The sequence below is a fragment of the Rhinatrema bivittatum genome, chromosome 4 (genome assembly GCF_901001135.1).
Source record: "Rhinatrema bivittatum chromosome 4, aRhiBiv1.1, whole genome shotgun sequence".
Taxonomy (NCBI): domain Eukaryota; kingdom Metazoa; phylum Chordata; class Amphibia; order Gymnophiona; family Rhinatrematidae; genus Rhinatrema; species Rhinatrema bivittatum.
In genome coordinates, this window is record NC_042618.1 from 393154470 (window position 1) to 393177805 (window position 23336).

Consider the following 23336-nt stretch of genomic DNA (forward strand, 5'->3'; position numbering starts at 1 on the left):
TTTGATTGTATTCATTTTTTAAGAGATGATGTGGGTGTTTGATTTTTACATGTTATGCCTATTGTTGGTGTTGAATGCAGTGTTTTTATATATCTGTAGAGAGAATACTGGAGGTGATCAAGGAGGGCAGTGAAGTTTTGGATTAAAACACTCTTGGGAGATTCAGCACTTCTGATACATTAATTATACCCTTGAAGAAGTCATTGGCGAAACATATTGGGTATTTCTGTCGCTGTTTGAATTTTCCAAATGATGATTATTATATGAACTTTGATCATGTGGGTATCTTTGCCAGTATCCAATCCTCAATGTTATGACTGCTTTTAGGTCTCGAGTTCTTTTTTTGAACTCGAATCAGTTGATCCATGATTTTTGGTTCCCTGTTGATCAGGAGATTCATTACCTTGAAAGAAAAATATGTGGCAGCAACATTGTATTTACTAATTGTGGACATTTTTGATGATTTATTTAGGGGGTGTTAAGTATGAATGTGATTTGAATATGGTTGTTGTAATCTGTTTGAGTGTGTGTGTGGACCCTTTTATTGTTTTGTTTTGTTTTTTTATTTTTTGAAAATTTTTTTGGACAGTATGATTAAGTATAAGATTTTCTGTAATATTGTTTAAATGCTATTAAATGTTTTCTATATTTGACATTTTGGGATTTTATGATTATATCAGTATTAAATTATTTTGTATGTATCTTACTGTTTGATTTTTAGATAATATAGCAGTTAAAACTTTGGTATTAGCCCTGATTGTTGCGGTGTTAGATTACTGTAATGGGTTGTTGGTAGGATTGCCAACTTGTTTAGTTAAAAAGCTGCAACTAATTCAAAATAGTGCTGCAAAACTGGTATGTAGTAAAATCAGAAGGGGCCAAGTGTCAGCTTTGTTGCACTGGCTGCTACACCTGTGAAATTTTCACTTTGCAAGCTGCCCAGACAGGCATTTTCATGGTGAGAGAGAGAGACTGACACTTTATATTAGTCAACTATTTATACCACTGTAGGAGGGTCAACTAGTAACTCGAGGTGAGGTTTTGGTGGTCCTCTACGGTTTGGGGAGGCAGTTTTACATGCACAGTCATATGTATGAACAGCATAGTACACATCAGTGAAGATTTCATGTGATTTGGAATGAGGAAAGGTACACAAAGATGACATTTATATAATGTACTCTCGCCCTAGCTTGATAGCAGCTAGGTAGAGAGTGTGTATCAAGCTAGTGTGAGAGTACATTATACAAATGTCATCTTTGTGTACCTTTCCTCACTCCAAATCATATCAAATCTTCACTGATGTGTACTGTGCTGTTCATACATCTGACTGTGCATGTAAAACTGCCCCAAAACCCTAGACCACCACCAAAACCTCACCTCGAGATACTAGTTAACCCTCCTACAGTGGTATAAATAGTTGATTAGTCTGTGTGCCCCCCCCCCCCCCCAAGAGGCTCTCTCTCTCTTTCTCTACTCCCCTCCCCCCCCCCCCACCCAAAACAGGATTTGCAATAAATATCACAAATCCCAGTTCAGGCATATCACACAGCATAATGCCAGGAAAAAAGGTGTAGTTGTTTCCTGCTTGATAAACATGCATTACACTATGGAACACAACATTAAACGCCCCTAATTTTCATAAACTCCTCCATTTTGATTAAATTTAAAAAATGTGCATACACATCTCGCAGAATGCATGCGTTATGGCATTATCACAGGCATTAGGGCTTTAATGCCCACGATAAGGCCCTAATGCAGTTTGATGAATGACCCTGGTAGTCAGCTAAATTAGCATGGCATATGCCAAAGGGTGGCTCAGGGCTTCCCAAAGAACTCATTTGGAATTTTCATAAGACAAGACATATTTCTAACCGTGCCATTATATCAGTAGTACCACAGGAATGGAACAACTTACCAGGGTTGGTAAGAAGTAAGCTAAATTATTTTAAATTTTGGAAATGAATTAAAGCTTCTCTGCTTTCTTTTTCAAACCCGAGTGAGGGGGTTGGATAGGAGGTTTGGTGATGGGACGTGCTTAGTGAGGCGACTGAGTCTATTGTTCTGGGCTGTCTCTTTTTTGGGAGGGTGGCAGCTAGCAAGAATGTAAATGTATTGTCTGTAGGTTTGTTTTATTATGTATATTTAATTTGTAAACCGCTTTTACTGTATTTTACTTGTTATACAGAATATACACTTTTAAAATATAAAAATAAATATAAGGTTCCATTAGTTTTTAGACCTCTCAAATGTTTCCCCATGCAAAAAAAAAAAAAGATTAGGGACCACAGTACATGTGTGCATAGTTTCATATTTCTGTCTGGATTAGGTATTACTGATGTTTGCCTTTGGTTATATTTTCCTTCCAGTACTGTTCAGATTTAGAATGACAGGCGTAAAGTTAAAAACATCCTGAAGCCATTTCCTGGTATTGACTCAAGCATGGTAAAAGAAAAAGGAAGAATCTTTCTTCAGCAGAATCATGTTAGGCTTTGTTACTAAATGTGTGAACATGACTGTGATCAAAAAGGTCGTTTTGGTACATGCACATCTGGAAGATTGGAATGTTCCAGGCTCTCAGCTGAAATCATTATTGCAGTTGAATAAGGAATTTCATGTATAGTTTGAAGGAAATGGGGATTACAAATGAGGCAGCTGAAAGTGATTAAACATTATTACGAGATTTCAATGAGAATTTTATCGTGCTTTGTAGTGCATCAGCCAGAGACTAACAGGATTGTCAACAGGCAAGGAAAAGAATGTAGAAAACTAGAATATTTTACCCTTTATATGCTTTACAACACAGTTATGCATGTTCAGGACTAAAATACTTACTAAAAGTGCCCAAATTATTTTGAACCTGGTGTAGGGGGGCTGGGTAGGTGAAATTCAAAAGACCCAACACCACTATTTTTAACTCTGTCCCTACTCCACTGGTCAACATTATCAACTTTTATTTTTTATTCAATCCTCTAAGAATGCACAAAGCAAGCAAAGAACATAAAATACATAAAATTACATAAAATCAAAATTATAATAAAAATACAGTGTGGCAATTAAAACTTAAAATCTAATAAATAACATAACACAAGTAACTGATCCCTTCAAATCTATATACAATAGTAAATAATAAAAAATAAATTACTCTTTAATTATTAGATGAAATAGCAGCAACAGTTCCAAGTTTCAGTTAAAAGACTTTCTGTAAAAAAAAATGTTTTCATTACTTTGTGGAATACTAAAAATTTTTGGTTTAGCAGTCTTCTTTGGAAAATATATTCCATCAGTAAAGCCCAGCCAGGGCCACATTTAAGATCTTGGCATCAATAGGCAGAGTACTACAGCAGTGCCCCTTTGAAGTTGTGCCAGCACATAGGGGTAGATTTTAAAAGAAGTGCGCGCACATGTACGCCCAATTTTATAACATGCGCATGCATGTTATAAAATCGGGGGTCAGCGCGCGCAAGGGAGTGCACAATTATGCACCTTGCGCGCGCCGAGCCGCACTGCCTTTCCCCATTCCCTTCCCCCTAACTTGATACTTGATACTATACAGAAATCTGGCCTGGTTTCAATCTCTTACAGAAAGAACATGGTCCACCAGTTTTTCTTTCCCAGTACTTGCCAGCAAAGGTTTATGCATGACTTCAGCTGAAAGGTTGACGCAATTAAGATGAGATACTGAATTTGGGGACAAATGGCAGGGAAATAAACTTTCTCCCTCCTCTGCTAAGAAACTCTCTGTCCAAAGTTTAGATTACTTAACTCTGTCTCTTAGAATGATCCAGCAGTGTGCTCCTAGGCCTGGATATCTCTGGAAAGGAAGACTCTCAGTCTCTCAGCTCCTGGCTCCTCTGTCCTTTGTTGGGATTTTACATGTAGCTCAGCTATGAAAGAAGAACAACTGTCTTGTCTCTATGTTTCCTCACACCAGAGACTTCTGTCTCTTCCTCTCGATAATTAGCTCTTCAGGAGAAGAACTGATTGCAGGGCTTCCAGATGTACTTCTCTCTTCCTAGCTTCTGGCTCCAAATCCTAGCCATCCCTGACCCACACTCACAGACAGAGACAGCCAAATTGTACCTTTTCTACCTTAAATGGTCTCCCAGTATTCCTTTGACTTCCTCTGATGGCTATGTAGTGCTTTTCTTTGGGAAGGCTAAACAGTACAGCCCTTTCCTCAACTTGTTAAAACTATGAGTGCTGGATGCTGGTTCTTGCAGAACATTTGTCATTCACAGGAGAGCACAAAGTATTTTTTGACATATTTTTATATTCCTTCAGCTTAGCTGTGGTGGCTTGCAGTCTCCACAGGGTAGAAAACCCCTTTCTGACACATCACTCAGATCCAGATGCAGCTCGGTCCACATTGTTAGTCTCCAACACATGATGAGCTTATGGGGGCAGGAATCTGGTTTATAGTAATTTACTACACACTGTTAGTGAGACTGAGTGCTGTTTTGCTCAGAAGTATGCAAACTACCACATTTTCATTGTTGGACCAGAATTAATGCCACTGGGAGGAGTTCACATTCCTCAGACCTCTGGACCTTCACTGGCTATACTGGTACTTTCAAACTCAAAATTTTGCACCACCCCTAACTTAATTAGACATTTCCTTCAGCCAGTACACATCATAGACTTTAGGGTATTTGGGAGAGAAACCATGGATTGTGGCAGGTTACAGAGATTGATTGTTGACCATATCAAATCTGGACAAACACATCCAACCAACTAGAGATCCTGCCAAGGATATAACATTGGAGGATGTGGATAGACTAGAGCCTGAGTAGTCAGACTACCCTCCTCAGCCAGGCATATAGCCATGGAGAGATATGGTGGTATTGGAGAGACCTTTGCAGAGGAATTTGCTATAGTGCTGAGGGAAGATCCTTGAATAGAGCTTGGGAGGGGGGGGGGAGTCATGAATCCCCACTCTAACCTTTTAAAGATAGTAACTAAGGTCCCTGATTTATGTAGGATCTACAGACACTGAAGAAGGAGGTGCATTCTTTAATTAGTGTCTGGGTGAAGTAGCAGTTTAACTTGCCTGTAAACGTAGGTGGTGGAGAAAGGGCATTAAACATTATAGGATAATGACCAATGCTAAAAGGCAATTTTTTCCTATGGTATCTCAGCTGCAAGCTCTAATTCTTTGGAATCACTTACAGTGGTGAGTAGATTACTAGAAAAAGAAGAGAAGTCCATAAACTGCTATTAATCATGTCACTTGACTTGATTAAGCCGCTGCTTATTACCAGCTTTAGTAGCATGGGATCTATTTATATATGTATTATTTATTTATTTAAAATGTTTCTGTTCCATCTGTAACAGAAAATGTGCTAGATGGATTACAGCAATAACAAAATAATAAATACAGTAAAATGATAAATTGATACAAAATTACAAAGATAAAAAGTAACCAAAAATTTCATATCCAAAGTACATTAAATAATACATAATCTAGTAGAAGGAAAAGCCTGTTTAAACAAGTGTGCCTTACGAAGTTTCTTAAATGGATTTTTATTTTCAAAACCTTCCAAAGCCCAACATAGAGCATTCCACAAGGTTGGCCCTGTCACCATAAATGACCTACTCCGTGTTTCCTATAGGCGAGCATTATTAATAGAATGAATTACTAACAGACTTTTATCAGCAGAACATAAATTATGCCTTGGAGTGTACTGTTGCAACTAATCAGCCAAGTAATAATTTTAGTATAAAATTTACAGGCAGCCAATGAAGTTCCTTAAGCCAAGGGGGTAACATGATCTTATCGCTTCCCCTAAATATCAGTCATGCAGCAGAGTTTTGTAAAATCTACACAGCTCTTAGCGAAACAGCAGGCAGACCAACAAAGAGAGTTATAGTAGTCAATAGAGGACATAAAAAAAGCCTAAACAATGGTTTAAAAATCGTCTTTATCAAATACATATTTTAGATGTTTTAACAGGTGCAATTTAAAATAACCCCCCTTTAAAATATTCTGAAGATGATTCTTAAATGTAAGCCTACTGTCAAAAATTACTTCCAGGTTACGCACAGAATTAGTGAACTGGTTATCATGGCCGGACTGTATCATTGGAACTTTCTTCCCCCGGAACTCCGGCTAGAACATTCAGAAAGAAACTAAAAACGTGGCTGTTCACTCAAGCCTTCCCTTGATGGACACCCTTCTAACAGCACGGCCCTGCACTTCATTTTCACAGATCCGCCCCCTCCTTCTCCCACCTTCATGCCTGCAGTTTTATAGACCTAAAGATTAAGCTATTGTCAAAGCTTGCCACATCCTATCCCTATGTTAAACTCTGTTATGTTTAAACTTTGTTATGCTTCACTTTGATATGTTAATTGTATGCTTTTGATCTCAACTCTCCCACTCTGTAAACCCCTGTTCATTGTAACTTTATCTTTCTAGTTAATTGGTTACCCCTTGTTTCAATGTAAACCGGTACGATAAGACACTAGTCTTGAGCATCGGTATATCAAAAGAATTTTAAATAAATAAATTAATTAATTATTTTTAATTAAATAATCAAGATTGCGAGAAAAGCATATTGCTTCAGCTTTTTGTGCATTCAGGAGCAAATGATTCTTTTTCATCCAGTCATTAATGAGTTGTACACAATCTGCAATAGAACAAGAGTAGCTAGAGGGTTACTCTTTACGACAAAGTACAATTGCAAATCATCAGTGTAGAGCCTAAAAGTTATAAACTGCCATTCAAGCAGTGAACATAATGGCCTCATATAGATATTGAGCAATACCACAGCTAAAACTGAGCCCTGTGGTACACAACAGGGGGTTTCAAACCAACATGATTGGACACCTTGTTAAAAAAAAACCCACTGTTTTCTGGACTGAAGGAAAGATCTAAACCAGGCTAGAACACCAGCAATTCCAATTGTTTCTAACCGCTCTAGTAAAATTGCATGACATCCAGTTTCAAATGCTGAAGAAATATCAAAGAATAGGGCACTTACAGAATTTCCTTTGTCAAGATCTAGTAGCAAAAAATCCAGCACCGAGCAGAATAATGTCTCTGTGCTGTGTTTTTGTCTAAACCCACATTGATATTTGTGTAATATTTGAATTTCATTTAAATAGTCTATTAACTGTAGGTAAACTATCCTTTCTAGAAGTTTACTCAAGATCACAACATTTGAAATTGGGCGATAACTACTAGGAGTTTCCAAAGGGAGATTTCCCTTCTTATAAACCGAATGAACTGACGCTTGCTTCAGTGTTGAGGGCATTAGACCTTCCTTCAGGAAAAAAGTTTACTAATAGCCCAATAATCCCAGTGAAATCCTCCTTCAAGATAAAGATCACGGAGAAAGGGCATGGGTCAAGTGGACAGATAGAATTCTTCACCTGAGCCATCACCTTTTCAATTTCAGATTGCCTAGTTTTGCTAAAGGAATTCCAGGCAGGACCATGCACAAGACTAGTTTTGAAAATATCTTCTGTTTTATAGAGACTTGTATTGTGAGATTCAATCTTGCTTTTTAATAAAACCGTTTCCTGCTTTAGATAAATGGCATCATCATCTGAGGAGAACTTCCCTTTGAATTCCTCTTTCTTATCACAAACATTTATTCTCTTAACCAAGTTAAATAATTCCAGTGGTCTATTTAAAGAAGAATGACGCTGCTCTGTATAATGCTTCTTTCTTGCAGTTAAATATAGTTGCTTATAATCATTTCTAGCACTATTATATTGACAGTGAGCTAGATCTGATCGGCTCTTTCGCCACGCTCTGTCGGTATGTCTCATTTCCCTTTTTGCTAGAGCTAAGATATTATCAAACCTGAGCACTCTGTTATGAGCTGCTCGCCAATATTTCAGTATTACCAGAGCAGTATTGTTCCGCCCCAGTTCTAGTAATCAAGATAAAGAGCTTGCAATGCTCTCAGCATTTTCCAAGCATAATTGGTCCTTTTACAATAGACCATTCTAATTTAAATCGCTTGAGGTCAATTGCTTTCTCACTCTATGATGAATCAGATTACCAGTCCCTCTAATATTCTCCCTAGATCTATAGACAGAAAATTTAATTAAGTAATGGTCAGACCATGGAACTGGGAGTATGTTAGTAACCAGAATCTGGTTTGCATGCTTTAGCTGTTCAGAATAAATCATCCGGTAAAGAATATGGCCAGCCTTATGTGTAACTGAGGAAATCAAAGGCAGAAGCTCAACTGAAAATAGAAAGTCAAGAAACTCATCAAAAATATATCTTGGCTTGCTATCTAAATGAATATTCAAATCACCCAAAATAATTACTTTGGGGTAGTGAATTACAAGAAGTTCATGATTATCATTAAATCTCTAGCTAGGATTTCTGGTGAACAATATACTAATGCAAATACAAGATCATCAAATTTCCAAACTAAACTTTCACAGCCATGATCAATCACAATGGAAAGAGATTGCAGCTCAAAAGTGTTTATATAAAAGATCATTACACCACCTCCCTTCCTATATACCCTAGTATGTTGCAGATGGAGTAAGAGGTTGGGCAATACAGATTAATAAGTGTACAGTCAGTTTGTGACAGGCAAGTTTCTGTCAAAAACAAACACTCCATCAGTTAAGATAGCAGAAATTATCTCAAATTTCAGCTTGATCGACGCAACATTAATATATGCCATTAAACATATTATTACAATCCAGAGTTGCTGGTGTCAGATAATGCAGCCTAGCTAATGCTGAATTATACCTTTTTGATAAGAGAATATTATTCTCATATTTGCCTCTCCCAGCTACAGTTGATATCCTCCTATTAAATTGTGATGTTAAACAGACATCTATAGGCTGTACTAGAGTTAAAGCCCTAACTCTAGTAACAACATCTCTTCTATTTAATCTTTTACTTGATGGACCATAGCGACACATTTCTACAGTGATTGGAGTAACCCATTTCATGCCCTAAGCCATGACACTTCTTTTTGTCTTATTTTAAAGACTCACCGTCTGATTAGAAATTTAAGATCAGAGGAGCAGTGTTTATTGGATATTTGAATCACAAAATTATTTGGCTAGTAGATTCCCAAGATAAATTATCTGTTGCTGGTGCCGAGATGTGGAACAACCTACCTTTATCATTACATAAGCAGGCGTGTACTAAGTCTTTTAAAATGCAACTTAAAACACATTTATTTGAGATTGCATTCTTTAATGTATAATTGGCATGAATATTAATCAGCTTTGTGAGCAAATGTGGGCTATTTTAATTTTATTTTATTTTTTATGTCATTTTATTTTGTTTATCTTTTCTGTTTTTATGTGTTTTATTTTATTTATGATGAAATTTTTGTAGTTTTGCTATTAATAATTATGTGTTTTTATTGTAAGCTGCTCAGAATTTTAGATGATGCAACATATACATTTTTTAAATAAATAAATCGGCAGTATCCATGATATAATAAAACAATAGACCTAGAAGACCAAACCTCATTAAATAACTAAAAGTAAACCTAAAACAAACACTACTCATCACTCTTTCCAGATTATAAAATAACACAAAATAGTACTAGTAAAAACCTTAACATAAATATAAATAGAAAAAGAAAAAATTAAAAAATCATAGCACTCACCTCTGAACAAAGGAGCGCACTAAAGAGCATGTTCCTTAGTTGTGATCCTTTGTGCATACGACTGACACATGCACGCACACACACACACACACTACTCCAGGCATGGCATCTCTAGTGTCGGCACGAGATAGATAAAAAGGATCCTTACTGACATCACTGGTGGGTGTGTGGCCATCACCAGCATCGTAGTTAAGGGAAAGAAATTGGAAAAAACACAGTCCAGCAGCAGAAATACGCAGCAGCAGGCACAGCAATAACAGCAGCTCTATTTAATGTTTGGATTGGCCACTATTGGAAACAGGATGCTGGGCTTGATGGATCCTTGGTCTGACCCAGTATGGAATATTCTTTTGAAAGAAGCAATTTATTCTATCAAGGTTCCTAACATCACAGACAGTCCAAGTTTGCTGTTCATTTTTCTGATAAAATTAAGGCTACAGCTAGAGAGTAAGAGTCTGGTAACCCATAGTAATATCTGGAACTAGGAATGAGGTCGCTCTGGAGCAGTTTGAATTCATGTGGTTTGGGATATTTAGACCACTGAGTATTAGGGATATGAATCGGGTGCCCAATCGTTCCTGCTTTCGGGTTCATCTGGCCGTGGGAAAATCTCATTTTCCCGTGGATCCCCCTTTTTTTTCGTGAAAAATCGGTTTCCGGGTTAGTGCATGCTAACAAAAAATTGCAAAAAGTAACAAAAAATAACAAAAATAAACATTTTTTTGTTAGTGCGTGATTCAGCTGTGATTGTAAATTACCTTCTACAAATGCACTGCAACTGTTAATTAAAACTTGTTTTGTAATCCACCTTGAGGCCACTCATAGAAAAAGGCAGAATAGCAAATTTATATAAATAAGTTAAATAAAAAACTTATCCGGCTAACTTTAAGATAGCCAAGTACATTCAGCAGCACAGACATGCCACTGAATAGCTTGTCCAAGTTAGCTGAATCAGTTTATTTGGAAAAACTAACCTCCTTTCCTCCAATAAAATCTTATCTCATGATTTCCAAGAGCCAAATTCCAAAACCTCTTGCTAGTTCAGTTTGTATCAATTACTGACCAGTGGCCAGTATTCCATTTTTGGCTAATTTTCTGAAAAAGGTGATGCCCTTGCCGGTGACATCTTACGTTGAAGAAAATGAGGAGCTTGATTAATTTTAGGGAAGATGTTGGGGGCGGGGGGGGGGGGGGCAGCACATGTACAGACATTGTACTTGTCTCAGTAAATGATAACATTTTGTGTAGAGGTGGTCATAAGAGAGGAGGTTTTTCTAGTATATAAGACTTACCTACTATTGATCTGGTGGATCCAGTATCTTCCATTGTTCCAATGTAGGTCATTGGGACTGTAGGAACTGTATTGCAGTGTACTGTATCTGAAAAGTCTGCCCAAGTGTCACAACTGAGGTTCTGGCTAAAGCTGGGGAACCTCCACAGGGGCAGCACAAGACTTCAAGGCAGCACAGAGAGGATCTTTCGCCTGTACCAGCCACCTTCCATGCAGAGCCCTTGGGTTCTGGCAGCCGGCAGGGCTTAGGCTGATGCTGGAATCAAGGTGCAGGCTGCAACTTGGAAGACACAGAGTGTGTAGACAAGGACTAGATACTGAGGCAGTGCAAGACTAGAGGCTGAAGCAGTGCAGGCCTGGTGGCAGAGGCAAGGCAGGACTGGAGGCGAGGGCTAGGCACACATGGAACTAGGCTGGGCAGACTGGGACAAGGCAGGGCATTGGCAATATAGGGTATGGATACCAGGGACAAGACTAGGCAGGGTAGGACAAGACTAGACGAGACAGCCAAGGACAGGACAAGGACAAGACAGAATGGAACAAAGAGCACAGAGGCCTGAAGTCAGCAGATCAGAAGATCCACAGGCCACTAAGCATAAGGCCTGGTGGCTTGGAAGTGAGAATCTAGGAGGCCATGAGGCTGAAGGCAAAGCAAGGCAGAGTTAGAAGGCACAGAGGCCACAAGACTAGGCAAGCCAAAGCCTGAAGGCCACAGGACTAGGCAAGACAAAGCTGGAAGGCCCAGAGGCCTTAGAACAGAGCTAAGCAGGGATCCAAATAGACTCAATGACAAGGCATCAGGTATTGCAAGAGGCATGGATAAATAGGCCAAGCCCTGCTGAGTCATGAGCCCATGGAGACTAAGGCTGGAGCAAAAGCAGGTATAGCTCTGGTGACAGGGAGGCAACATAGCAGGCTGGATCCTAACACCAAGTGAGTTTTCACCCATTATGGTGGAGGGATGTGGGGTCCCTCAGGGATCCTCACTCTCCCCACTAACATTTTTATGCAACCATTGGGTCCAGTGTTCTTGGTCTCTGGGGTTATCTGTATGCAGACATCATTCAGTTAATTGTACGTTTGAGTAAGGATGTTGCAGAATTGATAATAGATCTTAATAGTAAACTGATTACTACTGCAGAAGCCTTTGGCAAAATAAGCTAGTTCTTAACATCTCTAAAACTGAGATCTTGAGAATTGGGTGTACAGGGCTGGGGCTGTACCTCCTTCTCAAAGTTGGGATTTACTAAATTACAGTAGCAGAGATAAGGGTTTAGGAGTCTTTTTTTTTTCATTCCAAATTTGTTTTTCTGGTTGAGTAAATTGTATGTTTTATATTGTATAATTGTTTGTATTATATTTTGCAACTATTGTGCCCCTGCTCTCCAGTGATGCCACAGGAAGAGCCTCAAAGTCTGCTCTTCCTGCAGAATTTCTAGATCTCTGTGGAACTGCTGCGAGAGACTAGGGATCTGGATCCCGTTCATAGAAGATGAGCTCTGCAGTCCTATCGGCTGGTGGCATTTTCAGCCGCTATGCTGTGAAACAGCTTTCCGATTCTCATCCTCTTCCTCCCCACCCCCCCTCCCCCATCCCAAGTGTGCATCAAGTGAGAGGAGGTGAGTGGCAGCACATCAGATAGTGTCTTCCACCTTCTCTGGCAACCAAGCTAAATGCTGCTTTCAACTGCAGGACACTGTTTAACAGCGATTGTAAACTTCAGCTGGGCCCAGCCAGCAGAAGAGGAGAACTCGGCCATTAACCCCCTCCTCCTCTGGCGCAGCCTGACCAGCACTGTGTTGGCAGAGGTTGGCCATGGGGAAGGGGGAAGGGAGGAGAGGAAGGGTGAAATGGGATGGGGGAAGAGGTTGAGTGACGTGAGGGGGAAATAAAGGAGGAGGTTGTGTAAAACAGGCTGCAGAAAATAAAGGGAGGAAGTTGTGTGAAACAGGAGGGGAGAGAAAAGGGGGAGGGAGGTTGCATGGAATGAGAGGGAGGAAATAAGGGAGTGGTTATGTGAGATGGGAATAAGGGGAACAGTTTTATGTGAAAGGGGAGGAGGGATGAGGGGAAAGAAGATGGAGGGGGCTCTATGAAATGGGAGCTGCTAGGCAGATAAGGGAAGAGAAGATGTGGTTGTGATAGAGAAGTCGGGGGGGTATTGGAAAGAGGCTGGGAGATGGGGATATAATGGAGGGACTGGAGAGATAGGGAGTATGTGATAGGGAGACTGGGGAATCAGGAGCTGTGAGAAAGATGCTTGGGAGGGGTGAATGGGTGTGTATAAGTATGGGCAGGAGAGATGAGAACAGTAAAAGAACTGGGGTGACAAAAGGAAAGGAGAGAGAGTACGGGGTGGCAAGAATGGTGTAGAGAGAGAGGGTAGGGATTGAGAGTTGGAATGTAAGGGGAAGAAAAACTGGGACCAATGGATTTCAGCCCCCCCCCCCTTCCCCCCGAGATCTCTGGAATAGAGAGGAGGGGAAGGAAGTCCTGAGATCTGGATGGGGGGGGGCTGAGATTCATAGAGAGGAGAGGGAATTGTCCCTCCCCTGGTCCCAGCCCCCACCTCCCACCCAGATCTCAAGACTTCATTCCCCTCCTATTCTCCTTCCTTCCCCCCATCCACGATCTTTCCTCCTTCTCTTCCACCCTCATCTCCCATCTTCCTTTTCTTCCCACCTCCCCATCCCTGATTATCCCTACCATTCCTTATCCCCTTTCCCTTTCTTCCTCTCCTCGTTCATGTCTTTATCCTCTCTGGTTCCCCTATTCTTTCCTCCCTCTGTCCATCGATTCTCTTCCATCCCATATTCCCCTACCCCTCCTGCTTAACATTCCTTCTTCATGGACTCCCCAGCTATGATCCTGGGGGATTTCAACCTCCACGTCGACTCTACACTACCCTCCTCCAATTGTGAGGCCTTCCTCAGGGCCATGAGTTTTAAACAAATCGACAAACCCACCCACAAAGCGGGACATACCCTAGACCTCATCTTCATAAACTCCAGCCTATCGCTTTCCATTGCTCCGGACTGCATCCCAGTCCCTTGGTCGGACCACTCACTGATATCCACCACCCTCACGATGAAAGAATGCCCGACCTCTCCCCACCCCCATTCTACCATCCACTTCAGGAAAACATGCGCATCAGATGTGCTCAGTGAACACCTATCCAAAGAACTCCCTAACCTGGATGTTTCTAACCCTAACTCAGCCCTACTCACCTGGCACAATATCACAGAATCAATAGCCAATAAACTTTGCCCCCCAGCAGTCAAAATAATCAACCCGGCCCTGAAAAGGCCGGGTTCTCCCCTGAGCTTAAGAAGATGAAGCAAGACCTCAGACACAAGGAATGCAAATGGCGCAAGACCCCCTGCAATATTACACTGTCTGATTATAAATGTACCCTCCACCGCTACAGGAGGTCCATCTTACGTACAAAAAGAGACTTCTACGCCAGTAGAATTCATGACCTCCGATTCGATGCTAGGGCCCTGTGCTCCTATGTTTCCCAACTCACAAAAACCACCGCCCCGGCCATCCCAGACGATCAAGCTCAAACTAAGGCCAATGAACTCGCACTCTTCTTTCAGAAAAAAATTTCCAACATACTAGTACTCCTCCCCACCAACACAACTTCTTCTCCTTTACCTTTCACCACCTCATCTTATGCTGGAGCTAACCTCGACTCCTTCGAACCCACGTTCTCCTTGGAGATCGAGTCCCTACTAAAGAGATTGAAGCCCACTTCAGGGGGAAGGATGGGCCCCAATTATCCCTAAGGGAGTCCGGAAACGCCAGCGCTTCAGATTTATTCCAATGAATTTGCATGCCAGATAGTGCGGAGTACTGAATGTATAATCCAAGAAGGTACAGCAACGAGCGCGCAGGGGAGGTGAGAAACAAGAGGACATCGTCAGCAAATGCCGCATATTTGAATATCTCCTTCTGACTCCGATGTTGAAATTGTATGCCCCTAATTCCAGAGTGGGCCTGTATGGCCCGCAAAAAGGGTTCTAGGGTCAGCAAAAAAAGCAAAGGTGATAGAGGGCAGCCCTGTCTGGTGCTCCGCTCCACCATAAAGGGCTCAGTCAGCCCCCCATTCACCTGAAGACAGGCCTCGGGATTATTATATAGCAGTTCAATTGCTTGAAAGAAGAACCCACTAAACCCCATTAAATGCAGTATATGATACATAAATCCCCATTCAACCCTATCGAAGGCCTTTTCTGCGTCCAGACTTATCACTAAGTATGGGTCCTCCACCCTAGTACATAGTGCCGTGGCCAGTGTTACCTGTCTAATGTTGTGCAGGGCATACCGCTGTTTAACAAAACCCACCTGCCCCGGTTGTATTAGATAAGGCATAACATTTCCCAATCGATCTACAAGGACCTTAGCCAAGATCTTATGATCTACGTTCAACAGGGATATGGGGCGATAGGACTCCGGAAGCATAGGGTCCTTGCCCGGTTTGGGGATCAGGGTGACATCCCCCAGATCCTTTTATTTTATTTACTGTATTTAACGCATGCCTTTTCATTGTAGCCCAAAGCAAGTTACATTCAGGTACTATAGGTATGTTCCCTACCCCTTCTCCTGTTTCCTCCCCAGCCCCAATCACTAAAATCTCTTTCCCTCTAATAAAGAATGAAATAAATGACCTAAACAAAGAAATGTCAGAAGATGACTTTATTTTTATAAAGAAAAAAGGTTATTTAAATTGCAAATATATGCAAAATTATGCAAATCTGAAATATAATTGACATTGATTTTTTTTTTTTTAATCTGCCATGGAATTTGCTAATTCTTGCTGCAGAATCTTGAAAAACCTTCCTCATGAAACCGGGGGCTCTGACAATTGTAAACCACTTTTGGATGATTTTCTTGAGACAGCAGTATAGAAATATTATAAATTAAATAAATAAATAGATAAGATGGGCGAGCCTCTGGCTCTGCTATAATTCTGGCACTGCTTGTAAAATGTATTTAATACATTTTGCATGTCATTTCTGTTTTCTTATTGAAAATAGGAGCATATTTACCCGCCCCAGGATCTCTAGATTCAGCTGACTTGGTATGAGTGGGTCATATTAAGCCTTTATTTATGTTGGTGTGTAAAAGCTGTGATTATGATGAGTGATAAACTTTCAACTTTTAGCTTGCCCTCAAAGCTGTTTAGACAATAATTTTGGGATTAATTGGCATAGGAAATAAAGGTAATATTTTGTCAGTCTTGACTAACCAAAAGATGCAGCATCCAGAGTAAATATTTGGCCTATGTTTGCTTGTAACTTTAGGTAAGTTGGAAGTATGTTCTTCAAATGTGGTCAGTAAGTGGCATTTATAAGAGTGACACAACAGAATATACAATTTTAGATATTAGGATAAAAAAATAGGGGGTCAAAAGAGAAAGGGATTACAAATTATATAATATTCATTTTTCATATTATCCCTGAATAGGCCCTTGGTTGGACTTCATTTGGAATATTGTGTACAATTCTGGAGACCTCACCTTCAAAAGGATATAAATAGGATGAATTTGGTCCAGAGGGTGGCTACTAAAATGGTCAGTGGTCTTCGTTCTAAAGCATATGGGGATAGTCTTAAAAATGTAAACCTGTATACCCTCAAGGAAAGGCAAGATAGGGGAGATAGGAGAGAGACATTCAAATATCTTAAAGGTTTCCATGAACAGGAGGTGAGCCTTTTTCAATGGAAAAGAGGCTTTAGAATGACTGGTCATGCAATGAGGTTGAAAGGGGTAGACTCAGGAGTAATCTTAGGAAATATTTCTTTACAGAAAGAGTGGTGGATGTGTGGAACAGCATCCCAGTGTATGTGGTGGAGACAAAAACAGTGTCTGAATTCAAGAAAGCATGGGATAATTACAGGGGATCTCTAAGGGAGTGATGGGAATTATAATGCTAAATTAATTGAACAGAAGGGCAGACTAGATGGGACATACATTCTTTTTCTGCCATCATGCTTTTGTGTTTCTGTGTTGAACGGTACACTCAGCAAATGGTCTAATATGTGCTGCTGGTTCATGCATGAGATGTTCCTGCTGAATTACTAAGCAAATACTAATTGTTTGTAATTGTTCATGCTCTGTTATGTGGGTTTCTTTTTTTTTTATTCTAAGATGTATTTTCACACTTTGTAAAGAGGAGGCAAGGGAAACATAACATGCAAGGACGGTGGAAGCACTAGGCGAACTAAGCCTGGGCCTAGGGCGCCGAGTATTAGGAGGCGCCATGAGCAGTGGTATCCCAAGGGGAGCCAATGCCCCGGGGCACAGGGAGGCTCATGCGGCCACCAGAGGACCTCATCCCACTGGCGGTTGAGCAGCGAGACATAGCAAGCAGATCGGCAGGGCCATGGTGGAGCTCACGTCACCACGGCCCGAAGAAAAAGGTCGCATTCAAGCCTGCAGGTGCTCCTCCTCCTTCCTGCCTTCACGAGCCCGGAAGTAAACATTGCCAGAGACGAGTGGGCAGGAAGGAGGAGGAGCATCAGCCGCTTGCAGAAGAGGAGCAGCGCTTACGGGCCACCGCGAATCCCAAGTCGCAGAGTCCGAGAAGAGGAAGAGGCTCGGTAGCAGGGTCGCCGCAGATCCCACATTGCGACAGGCAGCCTGAGAAAGATCAGGGCCGCTGCAGAGCCCATCCTGCAGTGACCCGTGAAGAGGAGGCCCAGAGGTGAGAGAGAGGCTGAGGGTCTGTATAGTGTGTATGTGCGCGTGTATGAGATGAGTTGAGAGATTGTGTGTGAGAGTGAGTTGGGAGACTGTGTGTGGGAGTGAGGACCTGAATGTTTGCAGAGACAGCATGTGAGAGCCTCTGTGTGAGTGAGAGAGATAGCATGTGATAGTGAAAGCCTGTGCTTGAGCAAGACAGCATGTGGGAGTGAGAGAGAGAGCCTGTGTGTGTGTGAGACTCAGACAGCATGTGCCAGTGAGAGACTGTGTGTATGAATGATTGTATGAGAGAGAGCATGTGACAGTGAGAGCCTGTGCTTGAGCAAGACAGCATGTGGGAGTGAGAGAGAGAGCCTGTGTGTGTGAGACTCAGACAGCATGTGCCAGTGAGAGACTGTGTGTATGAATGATTGTATGAGAGAGAGCATGTGACAGTGAGAGCCTGTGTGTGTGAGAGAGAGAGAAAGCATGTGAGAATGAGAACCTGACTGTGTGTTTGAGGGAATAAGATAGAGAGAAAAGAAATAGAAAACAAGACAATAAAAAAGGAATTGGCAAAAAAATAAGAAATGGAAGGTAGAAAAAAATAAGAAAGGGAAGGTGGAAAAAAAAGCCTGTGACCAACCGATTAGAAAACTAAGATCAGACAGCAAAGGTAAAAAAAAAAAATTACTTTTTAGGGATTGGCACATGTAATCTTTGGGAATGTGCAAGAGTTGCACTTTCTCTATGCAGATCTCACAATGTACAAGACCAGCATGGAGGAAGTGGAAGCCCACGGGGCCTGCACAGAGGAGGCAGCAGAATGGGCTTCAGTGCCAGTAGCAGCAATCGGTGCCTCCCCAATAGCCATGAGGCAGCAGTGACAGTGGCAGCAGAGGAATGAGAGAGGTTCCGAGGTTGCTGGCAAAAGAAAGAGAGGGGGGGGGTCTGCCTTTAGTGTGTGCATGTGTATGAATGGGAGTCTGCCTGGGGGTGTATCTGTGTGAATGCATGGGAGCCTGCCTGGGGGTCTGTGTGTGTGAGAATGAATGTGTGCATGCCTGGGGGATGGGGAGGGAGTGGTGTGAAAATGAATGGGAGTCTGCCTGGGGGTCAGTGTGTGTGTGTGTGTGTGTGTGTGTGTGTGTGTGTGAATGACTGGGAGCTTGCCTGGGTGTGTGTGTCTGTGTGTATGTGAGGGAGCCAGTGAATGTGAGAGCATGAGTGTGTATGAGAAAATCCAGGGGAATAAGAGTTTGTGTGTGGGGGGGGGGGGGGGGGGGGGGGGGGAGAACGTGTCTTACAGCCTGAGAGTGTGTCAGCGTCTGTGAGAGTGAGAGGTTATGGTGGGTATAAGAGCATGAATGTGTATGTATGTGACAGTGTATGTGTGAGAAAGAATGGACATGTGAGTATGTGTGAGAGAAAGAGGATAACCTCCTAATCCTCGACAATATCAGGGTGACTGGAAATCAAGAGCTCCCACAGAAGGGGACAGCAGGGGCTTTTTAAAATCCTTATTAGTTTTAATTATTGAATGTTATTTGATATATGTGCTGTTTTGAAATATTTTATTGGTGTTTGGGAAATTGTAAAACATTTATATGATTTTAATTAATAGAAATTCTATTTATCAGTAGTTTTAAAATATTCTTTTATTATGGTTTTACTATTATAACTGATGCTTTATGTTTCTTGATTTTATTTGTTTTATGAGGAATGGTGGTTCTGTTTTTCCATTGTTAATACACAGAGTCTGGCTTCTTGGAGTTTCCATTTCAGTTTTTGTCTAATTTGTGCTCCTTTATTTTGTATTCTGTAATACAAAGTCTGTCTCTGCTCTGTGTGTGTGACCGCGATGAGAGATTCTGCTAGCATAGGGATCTATAGCAATTGGGTTTGTTTTGTTTCCTCAGTAGGTGGTGTATTGGTATTCTAGGATCCAGTGTAATATTTACCCTTGCTTTTTCACAGGTAGGGTTATTGTTGTTTGAGTCCTTGGTGTTATTACTGTTATGTTACGATGGGATTGCAGTATAGATTTTGAGTGTCTTTTTTGCGGGGTTTTGTGTTAGTTCACAATGTGCCTGGCAGAGGAAGGTGTTTGTGCTGCTGTTACTGTGAGGTGACACCAGAATTTGAAAATATCTTTTACTATGATGAGCTGTAAGGGAAACATCCAAGCTCCATTGTTTGGGGGAATTTCAGTGGATGCACAGAGTTAGAGAAGTGGAGGTGCAGGATTTATATTGACATTCTGTCCCTTCCTATATATTCCAGACTTCACTCTCATAGCCATATAGAATTAGTTGAATGAGGCTATCAAATAATTTTATAGTAGTTTTACTAGAAGTGTGAAACTGGCCAGCTTTTTAAAATAATGGAGAGGACCCTTTGAACTTTTTTATTAACACTTTTTTTTTGTAACCAATTTTAAAGCAGGATCCATGCTATAGAGGTGGGTGTGATGAAGAAATGTCATTTTGGCTCCCCCCCCCCAACCCAAAACAAATTCTTCTGTCTAGAGATGCCACTGATTTTCTGTGACCTTAAGCATTAGTACAAGAAGGATTAAGGGGGGATGCTGGAGGGGCACACAAATGCATTGGCCCTCAGGCGCCGGAGACCCTTGGTGCGCCACTGGGTGTGAACCATATGGGGCCGCAAGCAGCGGCAAAGAGGAGTGGAGATTTGGCGGGCCGCAAGCAGTGCCCAACCTGCTTGCAACCCAGGAAACCACACAGCCGGTGGGCGTGATAGAGAACGATGTAGGAGTCGGGGCCGAGACGGGGGGGGAGGGGCACGCAAGGGAGAAGGCTCACCTAGGGCGCCTAATCCCCTTGCACCGGCCCTGATAACATGTTATCCTGTGGGATGTCACTACATTAGAAAAACAAACCATAAGCATCACCATACACTCTCTGCATATTCTGGTATCAGCTTTAGGTTCTAGGCAAAAGCAGAGCAAGTAGTTTTACTAAAATCCACCTGCAAGTCAGTTTGAGGAGAATTTTCAAAGCTACTTACCTGCGTAAATATTTATTCAGCCAGGAAAGTTTCCATTTTTGAAAGTAGCTTAAGGCTAAAAACACATGCATTCTTTCATACCACATATACTTTTAGCCTTGTTGAGGGGAGGAGTTCCTAAGGTGGGATAGGAAAACCATGTTTGTAGATATGATTTTCAAATTCAAATCTCCACACATTGCTTTGTAGCCATGTTTTTTTACCTGTGCAAATTGCGGTTGTAAAGTCTACAGGTCCTTTTTGGACCAACAGAACTTGTAGAAGAAGGGAAATTTACCTAAGAACACAAGAACATAAGAAATTGCCATGCTGGGTCAGACCAAGGGTCCATCAAGCCCAGCATCCTGTTTCCAACAGAGGCCAAAACCAGGCCACAAGAACCTGGCAATTACCCAAACACTAAGAAGATCCCATGCTACTGTTGCAATTTATAGCAGTGGCTATTCCCTAAGGGCCTGATTTTAAAAAGCATTTACTCGAGTAAAAACCAGGTTTACTGGAGTAAATTCACTTTACTTGAGTAAGTGGGTTTTTGAAAATTGCTACAATATATGCCATTGACTTGTCTATAGGATTTACTCACATAAGTGCACTTTACTTGAGTAAATGGCTTTTGAAAATTGCTACAATAGTAGCTACATTTACGCATGTAACTTCTTTTGAAAATTACCCCCTAAGTAAACTTGATTAATAGCCATTAATGGACTTCTCCTCCAAGAACTTATCCAAACCTTTTTTGAACCCAGCTACACTAATTGCACTAACCATATCCTCTGGCAACAAATTCCAGAGCTTTATTGTGCATTGAGTGAAAAAGAATTTTCTCCGATTAGTCTTAAATGTGCTACTTGCTAACTTCATGGAATGCCCCCTAGTCCTTCTATTATTCAAAAGTGAAAATAACCGACTCACATCTACTCGTTCAAGACCTCTCATGATCTTAAAGACCTCTATCATATCCCCCCTCAGCCGTCTCTTCTCCAAGCTGAACAACCCTAACCTCTTCAGCCTTTCCTCATAGGGGAGCTGTTCCATCCCCTTTATCATTTTGGTTGCCCTTCTCTGTACCTTCTCCATCGCAACTATATCTTTTTTGAGATGCGGCGACCAGAATTATACACAGTATTCAAGATGCGGTCTCACCATGGAGTGATATAGAGCCATTATGACATTTTCCGTTCTATTAACCATTCCCTTCCTAATAATTCCTAACATTCTGTTTGCTTTTTTGTCTGCTGCATGCAGCACACTGAGCCGACGATTTTAAAGTATTATCCACTATGATGCCTAGATCTTTTTCCTGGGTGGTAGCTCCTAATATGGAACCTAACAGCAAGGGTTATTTTTCCCTATTTGCAAGACCTTGCACTTGTACACATTAAATTTCATCTGCCATTTGGATGCCCAATGTTCCAGTCTTGCAAGGTCCTCCTGAAATGTATCAGTCTGCTTGTGATTTAACTACTCTGAATAATTTTGTATCATCCGCAAATTTGATAACGTCACTCGTCGAATTTCTTTCCAGATCATTTATATATATATTTAAAAGCACCGGTCCAAGTACAGATCCCTGAGGCACTCCACTGTTTACCCTTTTCCACCAAGAAAATTGACCATTTAATCATACTCTCTGTTTCCTGTCTTTTAACCAGTTTGTAATCCATGAAAGGACATCGCCTCCTATCCCATGACTTTGAAAATTAGCTACAAATTCCAAACATAAAAACAATCCCACATACTTTGCAGATTCAGGGGCTAATAAAAATTGCCCCTTTACATGCACAGTTTAGAAACAGTGCATCTTTTGTCAAAGGAGTTGATTTCTTGTAATTTGCTGCAATTGCTGAAGTAAATAAGGAGCGAATGTAAAATAGGAGAAAAAAAAACCCTGGACAGTTGCAAGGGAAGCTTATGGCACCTGGTTCCATCCCTTGCTCCAACTGAAGGGGAAACACAAATGAGCAGGAGGAAACTGCCAGATCAAGAAAAGTAATTGTGTTCATGGGCTTTGGGCAGTTCTACACTATAAGCACTACATAATAGAGAGATGGAAGGTGTACGCCATAGAGTAAGGGAAAGGGGAAATCTGATACAAATATTCACATATCTAGCAGGCTTTAGTAAGGTGCCAGAAGGTAGAATTTTCTGTAAAATGAAAGCCCAAGGAGAGTGTTATTCTATGAATTTGAAGGGAAGGCAACTGAAAGGAAATCAAAGAAATAGTAACACAGTAAATGATGGCACAAAAAGAACTTCATCGAGAGAGTAGTGAAAGAGAAGCCAAAACACAGGCAAAATTCAATTATTCATGGGACAGATACAAAAGGGCTTTAGTGCTGTTTTGAGGGAGAAGACCATGGCCCAAGTAAGACTTTTGGTAGATCAGTAGGCAGGCACAAATGAGCAGACCGAATGGGGGCAGGTGGTCCTAATGTGCAGACATCTTTTATGATAAGGTAGAAAAAAATGTTCTGAGAGAGTTTTTTGCCCTGAATATATGTATATATACAGGCTAATTTTAAAACAAGTGCACATGCACCCATACATGCGCGTACCGGCGCACAAGAGGTGATACGCTGCAGTATTAAAATCATGTGTGCACTTGCACGCATATGTTTTAAAATACACTCCCACAAATAACTATGTGCCTAATATTAAGAGATTGCTTGAGAAAATGTAGTTCGCATATCTTTCCTAGAACTTTATCAACTTTTACGCATGGTATGTAGGTAGA

The 23336-nt window shown here is 41.2% G+C and overlaps 1 protein-coding gene across 1 annotated transcript in view; it reads left to right on the plus strand.

The window, feature by feature from the left end:
• Positions 1–23336, plus strand: part of SYNPR (synaptoporin) — a 453809-nt gene that overhangs the window by 163222 nt on the left and 267251 nt on the right. The window lies entirely within an intron of this gene.